We start from the raw sequence: 9,850 nt of genomic DNA, 5'->3' as shown, positions 1-9,850 counted from the left end.
TGTCATGGTCTTGGCTGACTGCAACCTCTGCCTTCTGGGTTTAAGAGATTCTCCTACCTCAACCTCCTGAGTAGCTGGGGTTGCAGGCACCTACCACCACACCTGGCTAATTTTTGTGTTTTTCATAGAGACAGCGTTTCACCATGTTGGCCAGGCTGGTCTCGAACTCCCGGCCTCAAGCAATCCACTCGCCTCGGCCTCCCAAAGTACTGGGATTATAAGCAGGAGCCACTGAGCCTGGCCAGTTTCCTTACATTCTTTTAAAAGTTAATATTGTTTTAATTGTAAACGATGTGTGTGTGTGTGTGTGTGTGTGTGTGTGTGTGTGTGTGTGTGTGTATGTATGTGTGTGTTCAGGACTTTTAAAGTTCATGATTTAACTCTTGCATTTGGCCAGAGACCTAACCTGAAAAGTGAAGAATTTGAACTAAAATAGCATTATTGTTTTGTTTTGTTCTGAAATGTGTTCTGCAAGGTCCTGGAGTTACAGGGGGAAGCTCAGAAAGACAAGCTGGTTAGTGGTTCCCTGTGTTAGGGGGTTGGAAATGTAGTCCACTAAGGCAGGCATTATGCTGCCCTTTATGAATTATTGCATTAATTCTCAAAATGTTCAAAGGTACATATTATTACACAGAAGGAAACTAAGTACCTATGTACTTCAACTTAGCTACAGAGTGGTGGGGTGGGAATTCGAATTTAGCTTTCTGCTTGATCCCAAACACTTAAACACTGTTCAATTCTGGCTCTGGAGATGGTCTGGCCCACCTAGAAACCCCAGGAGTTCCACAGCAGTTATTGGCACCAAAAAGCCATGTGCACTGACTGCTCCAGATATAGCTGGTCCTGACATCACAGAGTCCCTAAAGAATTTGAGTCTGTGTACTCCAGGCTTCTGCCCAAGACACACACTGTCTCTTCTGGCTACTCCACCTGAAGACTGTCTGAATAGCCCTGTTGGTGCCATTCACTTCTGTCCCCGGCCCCTGCCTACTTTCTGGCATTCTTTACTTTCTATTTCTTTCCTCTTCAAGCTTTTTGTTTTTCTATTAATTTTCTCCTGATTTTTAAATACCTATTTAATTTTAAAAACTAATTTAGTTCTTAATCACATCTACTTTTATATATCATCTTCATTTTATGAATTTAGCCTTGTTTTCTTATTAGTGTGTGTGTATATATATATATATATATATATTAGTCTGTGAGTTTATTCTTTCATCTCATTGTCTTCTGACCTCAGATGCTTTTTTTAAAAATCTCGTGTTATTTTTTAGTATTAACCTTTAATTTTTATTGGAATGCAAACTTACTTATATTTAAATTTCTTCTTAATTCTTTTTAATTTCCTTCTTTTACTTTTGCCCTTCACATTCTTTAAAAAATAAAAAGATTCTCTGTGTTTTATTTTCTATTTTCTTCTGAATGTTCTTTTTCAATAATCAGTCTGAGGTATAGCCATAAAGATGGTCGCATTGAAAAAGAGTCTCCTGCATTTCAGTCCCGTGCATAATGCGAGTGCCATGAAAGGTGGGAAGCCTCCTGAAGCTTTAGAAGCTATATAGAAGAAATCCAGACAGAAGAGCAGGGTGGAGAATAGGACACAGGGAGGTGATTTCAAGTCTAGTCTAGTCCTGTATCTTTCACAATAATGTTTTTGTTATTTTTCTCTAATCCTTTTCTGTTGTCTTGCACACATCTAACCCAGCAGTAAATTTTTAGCGTTTTATCCCTATTGGGTCTTTTGAAAAGAGTTGTCTTAACAACGCTTTCCTTTCCACAGTCATTTAATCAGTTTACATAATATTTAATGAAACTTTATAATTAAAATAGCCAGCCAGGCATGGTGGTTCATGCCTGTAATCCTAACACGTTGGGAGGCAGAGACAGGAGGGTTACATGAGCCCAGGATTTCAAGACCAGCCTGGGTACAGCATGACCCTGTCAGATAGATAGATAGATGATAGATAGATAGACAGATAGATAGATATAGATAGATAAATAAAATTAGCTGGGCATGGTGACTAACACCTACAGGCCCAACTACTTGTGAAGCTGAGGCAGGAGAATAACTTGAGCCAGGAAGTCAAGGCCTACTGCACTCCAACCTGGGCAACAGAGTGAGAGCCTGTCTTAACAACAATTACAAAAGCAGGCACAATGTATTAAAGTTGGCCCCACATCATGGTGAACTAAAGTGGGGATTTATCCTGTCCCTATCCTCAGAGTTATGCTCAAACAATATGGATGCCTCTAGAGAGGGATGACTTTCTGTGTTCATTGTCATCTTACCAGTGTGGTTATTGAAGGAACCCTGGCTTCCAGTTCCAGGAACTCCAATTAAATGCTCTAAGAGGACATCAGACATAGATCAACTGCTTTGAGCTTCAGTTTCACCAAATCTAAAACAAAACCAATTGCAAACCTTGGATGTATCTGTTAACTAAAGACGATGTACCTTAATAGCTCTCCAAACTGATCCCCAGGTTACTAACCAATCTTTTAGAATAGCCTAAGCTTGCTAATCTCTTTTAAATGCACTGACAGCCCTTAGTAGGCTGAGCACAGCCCACAAGCTGCTCACTAGTTGGCTCTCTTACTTCTCGCACCTTCTAAGTTATATGTCTGCAAGGACTCAGTTGTATTAGTTTTGTTTTCATCAAACACATTTATGGTTGTACTGGCTATTCTTATTAAATAATTTAAACAAATATTATATACTGATTAAATGAGTGTAGGGGAAACAAAAAAATAAGCATGAAACACTAGAAATTTGCTGGTAAGTCAGCCGTGGATAAAACCGCTGAAAAGGTTTAGACAAAATAATAATAAAACTCTAAAAAGAATCTGCACTTAGATCACTCCACAAATATATGAAGATATGGGGGCCCATTTAAAGAAAGAGAAAATAAACATTGTAAGTGTTGCATTCTGGATAGGGTATATACAAGAAAAACAGTTTCAGACTCTAACCAACAAACCCATGCTTAAAGAAAAAACCTTGACCTTGCATAAACTGACTTGTTTGATTAACCCAGCAATGTCTTATTCACACTGAATAAGAGGTCTTTTGCTGACTGAGAAATCGATTTAATAAAATAAATATACCTTCAGTTAATTATTCAATGTAATAATCATAGTATCTAATGTATTTATCACATATTTAAACATAAAAGTGAAGGTAAAGCAGCAAATCCTTGAACATTTATATCCATCTCATATTATTTATCCCAATGTTAGTGTTCGTTTTATATGATAAGATATTCTTGTAAAAAATGTAATGAAGTACTGGTATTATGGTTATGGAAACTTCAGATTCACATAGACAGGTTTTAGCCTTTGCTCTCTCTTGGGCAAATTACTTAACCTCTCTCAAATTGTTTCCTCCTCCGTAAAATTGGAATCAGGCTACCTTGCCAAGGGTTGCTGTGAGGATTAGAAGTAATGTATGTAAAGTGCCTTACTGCCGTGGCTAGCACGTGATAGGCTCTCAATTGATAGTAGCTTTTTTTTCTTTAGGAAGATACTGTAACATAAACATCCTGTGACTTTAAGTTTTAGAAAAATAATCAGTCATCAGGACTTCAACTGGATTGTCATTATCTTCCTGAAGCCATGTGTCCAGGATCTATTAGTTACACTTCTATGAACAATGCACCTATGGCCACCAGGCCCAGGCCTATCAGGGATGGGCTTCCAACTGGGACTGTGGACTCCTCAGCTTTATGCAGTGATCCAGGTTAAAGAGAGCAAGGGGGAGTAGGCCTCTGAGTCTCCTTCTGGAATATTAAGTCAGCTAATTTAAAAATATATATTTATCTTATGCAGAGAAGTGTGGCACTCAGTTTTTCCACTTCTCTGTTTTCTCTTTGCCTTCCTTTTGCCTTCTCTTTCTTTCCTACAAAGCCATAGGCAAGTTGCTTGCTGTACTTATTTGTTTGTTTCATCTTTCTTTCATCTAATAAATATTGATGGAGCATCCACTATGTGTTTCATGTATAAAAATGTGGAACACAGTAATGAAGGATGTCCCTGCCCTTGAATTAATAATGGTAATGACTAACATATATTGATCACTTACTCTGCTAAGCTCTGTCTCTAAACCCTTCATGAACATTATCTCATTTTTAAAAACCCCAATTCTTTTAGCAATCTCACAAGATAAATACTATGATTGTCTGCCTTTTATAGGTGAGGAAACTGAGGCTTAGCAAAATATGTAACTCGTTGAAGATTAAAAATCTAGTCCGTGGGGCACCTGAGAACTTATATTCCTAAGGACCTTATTATGATACGACTGACATGGCTTGAAACAGAAACAGATATCTTAAAAAGATAATTACAGCCCAATAAAATAAAGTCTTCCCTATTACGAGAGCACAAAGGAGAGGCCGGGCGCAGTGGCTCACGCCTGTAATCCCAGCACTTTGGGAGGCCAAGGTGGGTGGATCACGAGGTCAGGAGATGGAGACCATCCTGACCAATATGGTGAAACCCTGTCTGTACTAAAAATATAAAAATTATCTGGGAGTGGTGGCACATGCCTGTAGTCCCAGCTACTCAGGAGGCTGAGGCAGGAGAATCACCTGAATCCTGGAGGTGGAGGTTGCAGTGAGCTGAGATCACGCCAGTGCACTCCAACCTGGCAACAGAGCAAGACTGTCTCAAAAAAAAAAAAAAAAAAAAAAGAATAACTGCCACTGAAGGAGCACTAAGAAAGGCTTTATGGAGGAGACCTACTTATGAAGGGTAAGTAGGGGTTTTCTAGGCGAGTGAAATAGAAAAAACTTATAGTATTCTAAAAGACCATAAAGTATGTGAAAAGCAAACGTGTGGCAAAACATTAGATAATCTGGAGAAGAAGTTCAGTGTGGTTTGAACAATATAGTGTGTCTGATGGAGTGTGGTGGACCAAAAAAGTCTGAGAGATAGAGGCCAAATTGAGAGAGGCCTTGAACATCCCTTGAGCTCTGGAACTGATGTCTGCCACTTTATACCCACTAGCATAAGGAGAGAAGGGAAATAGGTATTGACGTTTAGTGAGTTTTCTTAAATGCCAAGTACTATACTTCATGTCTTATTTATATTATTAATAATATTTCATTTCATATAATGAAGTAGTTCTCACAACCATACAAGGAAGTAGGCTCCATTCATTGTCATCATTATTATTACTCAGAATATACTAATTATAAAGATAACATTCACTGGATTTTCACAAAATGAACATACCAATGTAACTAGCATCCAGATTGGAAAACAGAATGTGGAACCCCAGAAGCTACCTTGGGTCCTCTTGTAGTCATTATACTTCCAAGAGTAACGCTACCTGACTACTAACCCTGTAGTTTACTGTTGCCTATTTTTGAACTATAGAAGTAGATATTGCACTTATATGATTCAAAATATTATATTGGATAATATTTTATGTATAGTGTATTTTCTTCAGTGTAATGCTTGTGAAATTCATTCATGCAGGCATATGCAGTTGGAGTTCACTCCTTTTCCTTGCTGTGTGATATTCCATTGATGACTCTGACCTTATTATTATCTTCCTTTCAAAAAATGACAAAACCAAAACTTGGATAGGTTAAAAAACTAGTTTTAAATCACAGAACTAGAGAGGGGCTGAACTAAGACTAGTCTAATATCATCTTATTCTACAGGCTAAATGGCAATATATAATATGAGGTTTGAATCACTTAATCTCTAGTCAACAATAATTTATTTAGTGCTTGCTCAATAAATTACACAATAATTTATTGTGTTCCAAGTACCTTTTTAGCTTCCAAGAGCATAATAAGAAACAAAGCATATTATCAGCCCTGCTGAGAAACATTCAGACATACAAAAAGATAACTTCAGTTTCCAGTAAGTGCTATGAGGAAGATACTCATAAACATACACGGAATACTGACTTTGTAGAGGGTCCCGTTCTGTTCTGAGTACTCGACCTGTATTACTTCATGTAATTCTCAAAACGAATCCATGTGGTACGTACAGCAGCTGTTCCTGTGATCCTTATTTTACAAAGGAAGGGCTGAAGCATGGAGACTTAAAGTACCCAGCCTTGTGTCCCACAGATAGTAAAGAGAGGAGCCAAGTTCCAATCAGGACAGTGGGGCTGCAGGCCCTGCACACATAGCCACACCTTTACGAAGGGTAAAATAATTTGTGAAGGGTAAAGGGATTTAGAATGGGAGGCAGAGTGTTAGGAAAGGCCTCCACAAGGGGGGAATGTTTGAGCTGAAAACCCAAATAGTAAAGAAGAGGTATTTATTCAAAGATCTGGAGAGAGAAGGACCCAAACGTAAGAAGCGGCAAGTAGAAAGATAAAAACACCCTGAGTCAGGAACGAACCTGGCATATTTAAGGATCATAAAGAAGGAGGAAAGTGGAGGGAAATAAAGCCTTGGTCAAGTGCACGTCAGGAGCTCTAGAGACATGGGTTGGAACACCACCTTGAGCCTACACCAAACGCCATTTCTCCTTCTACATTTCTAATCAACTGCATTGGTTTCTTATATGGAATGGGTATAATGATGCATATAAAGGCTTAGAACACTGACAAGGGAAGTCGCACGTATTCAAAATTTGGTGTCTTCCTGCTCTTGCTCTTCTCCAATGTCACTCCTATCCTGATGGTGGTGATGAAACCAGGAACAGAATAGGAGGAGGCCAGTGGGTTGTGTAAGAATGTGATTAACTTATATTTTCTCAGAGTTGCCCATCTGCTATTTTTCACTACTGATCACACATTGCCAGCTGGGGTTTGGAGCTGTCATGAAGGGCATCTCAGGTCAGAATCCTTTTCACATTCATGTGTCAGATGTGACAAGGAGTCAGAGTAAAAAAAAAAAATAGAGGATAGGAAGAACATGAGGCTCAATGAAACTTTACCAGGACACCTCTGAAGTCTGGCTGTGTTTCCAGGAAAGCCAGAAATCTGTTGGGGTTCCTTTCAGATGAAAAAAAAAAAAAAAAAAAAAAAAGGCCGCTGTTTAGGAGTAGTTATTATTTGTGAGATAGGATGCTCTACACTGTCTCAAGGTGAGAAAATGTTATGTGCTCCTTGTAGTTATGAACCTGTTCTAATTATATGCCTCCTTGATTATTGTTCTGCAGATTGATTAGAACCAAATTCAAGACATTTGTAGATCACGGTTCCTGGACACTTCTATATGTTAGCAAATCAAGTATGATTTATCCCTGGAATTATTGGTTAGGGACGGCTTCTTTTTCTCAATGCATGTTCTCCCTAGCTTATAATTTTAATTAGCGGTTGTTCCCAGTTCACACTGAGAATGGTGATGATTGTCACTTCAGCACTGATGCACAGCCTTCGCTTGTAATGCAACTTTGACTTTTGCATTCAGATTCCTTAATCAATGCTGGATGGAGGATAAAGGAGATTGCTGAATTAAAGTTGCAGCGCAATAGGAAATTCAATAGCCTTCAATTTAGGAGGTGAATTTGAATTAGATTACTGCTAGGCAAGGCTGGATTTAACAATCCAGGGATCCTTATCCACTGCACCCAATTCTGGGTAAAGATCATCCTTCTCCCACATCCCAACCCAATGGCAAGGGACTAGACCTATATGCTGGAGAGGGTCCAGCACACCTGGGGAGATCCTGCTGTCGCTCTTCTCTGTTGCTTGTAGCTTCTTGAAAAAGCGAATTGCAGCTATCATCGTTGTGCTATTGTTGCAACGTTTTCTGATTAGATCGCCTCAGCATCTTTCTTCCTGGCACGTAGAAACATCAGATTTTCTCCCCTTTCTTCTTTTACATTGAGGGAGATAAACAGTGGCTTTCTTGGAAGTTCCCTATCTTTTGACTGTGGCATATGTCTGTGTATGAGAAAAATACAATGAATTCCTGAAAATGTAAAATAGTTGTGAGAAAAACCTGCCTTGAATTTCTGATTACCCTCCTTTTACCCAAGATAATACTGTATTGTTTCTTGAAAGAGCTAGTATCTTGAACAAGATAATTATATTTCTTCTAATACTCAAGTAGAATTTTCCCTCTGTGAAATACAAGAGAGGTACCTATTTCAGAAAGTTTTAAGTTCAAATTTAATCACGTCTCTGAACTTCGAGTGAAACTTAATTATCATCATCTTGACTCATATTGACTAATATACAAACAGAGCCAACGAGAGTGGAAAAGAAAGAATGTGCGCAAAAGAAAATAAAGAGCTGAGGGGACTTTGACTGAAGTTTGAAAGGTTCAAGAATGCAATCTGTTCCAGCAAGTTCAAGCATTTTTTTTTCCTAAAAATGCAATTGGTATTAAAATACAATGTTGCTTGGCAGTGCAAATATGAATATTTAGCAGTAACAAGTTGATGCAGTTTAAGTGTTCCCAGGCCCAGGTTTATCAGAATATTGTAAGGAAGATTTACTTTCATGAAGTGAAAGTAAGTGTTTGAAATGAAGTCGAATATCCTTGAGGATTTTTATCACCCACTAAAGTTTAGAGAGGCTGTTTTATCCTAGAGTTGAGTTTGATCATCAGAAACTAGTATAAACTTTGCCCTAAACAAACAGTTCAGGTAAAGAAAGGATTCTTCTTGGTAAAATTAATGTTTTAATATTGTTGTATTATGGTTCTAGAGAGAAGCAGAACCAGTACAATGTGTGTGTGTGTGTGTGTGTGTGTGTGTGTGTGTGTGTGTGTGTGTACACAGAGAGAGAGAGATTTATTTTGTGGAATTGACTCACAAGATGATGGAGGCTCGGCTGGGTGGGGTGGCTCACGCCTATAATCCCAGCATTTTGGGAGGCTGAGGCGGGTGGATCACTTGAGGTCAGGAGTTCAAGATCAGCCTGGCCAACATGAAGAAACCCCATCTCTACTAAAAATACAAAAATTAGCCAGGTGCGGTGGTGTGAGCATGTAAACCCAGCTATTCTGGAGGCTAAGGCAGGAGAAGGGCTTGAACCCAGGGGGTGGAGGTTGCAGTGAGCCCAGATCGTGCTACTGCACTCCATCCAACCTGGGCAACAGAAGGAGATTCTATATCCAAAAACAAACAAACAAACAAATGATAAAACCATGGAGGCTGGTAAGTCCAAAATCTGCAGGGTGGGCAGCAGACTGGAGACCCAGGGGGAACTGAGGCTGCAGTTTAAGTCTGAAGGCTGTCAGGCTGAAGAAATTTTTCTTGCTCCGGAGAGTCTTTTGTTCTGTTCAGGCTTTCAACTGATTGGATCTGGCACACCCACATCATAGAGGGCAATCTATTTCATTCTTTTTCAAAGTCCACTAATTTAAATGCCCATCTCACCCAAAGCACTGCCATAGAAACATCCAGAATAATGTTTCAGTACTTACCTGGGCACTGCAGTTCAGCCAAGTTGACATATAAAATTAATCATCGTCATTGTTGATGACAGGTTTTATTTCTACATTCAGTTTGAGACATTTTCAAAGGATTATTCCATTGGCTTTTAGGTTTTGCTTTATTTGTTAAATATTTTAAATTTTAGGACTCTTTATATCAGAATCAATAATAATTGCTGTGTAATGGACTGGGATTTTAGGAGTAAAACAATGTTAAAATGTGGATAATTAGGGCTATACGGACAGGGAGAGCTACTCATAATAAAAAGAGTCCAACTGCAGAGGTCTCTCTGCTTTTCCCATTCTTCACCACCTGCCTCTGATAATTTGCCAAGAATTGGTTTAATTCTTTTTCCATGAAAGAAGATAAAACTGTTGTTTATTCTTTGCAAAGGCACACTGATAAGTCCTTAAACACAGTATTTCAACTCACGCATCTTAAAATCGACCCCATCTTTTCTATTTCTGTTACCACTGCCTTGGTGTGAGTTCCATCATATCAG

This window comes from Piliocolobus tephrosceles, chromosome 1 (assembly GCF_002776525.5).
Source record: "Piliocolobus tephrosceles isolate RC106 chromosome 1, ASM277652v3, whole genome shotgun sequence".
NCBI classification, from domain to species: domain Eukaryota; kingdom Metazoa; phylum Chordata; class Mammalia; order Primates; family Cercopithecidae; genus Piliocolobus; species Piliocolobus tephrosceles.
Note: the sequence above shows the minus strand (reverse complement) of the source record.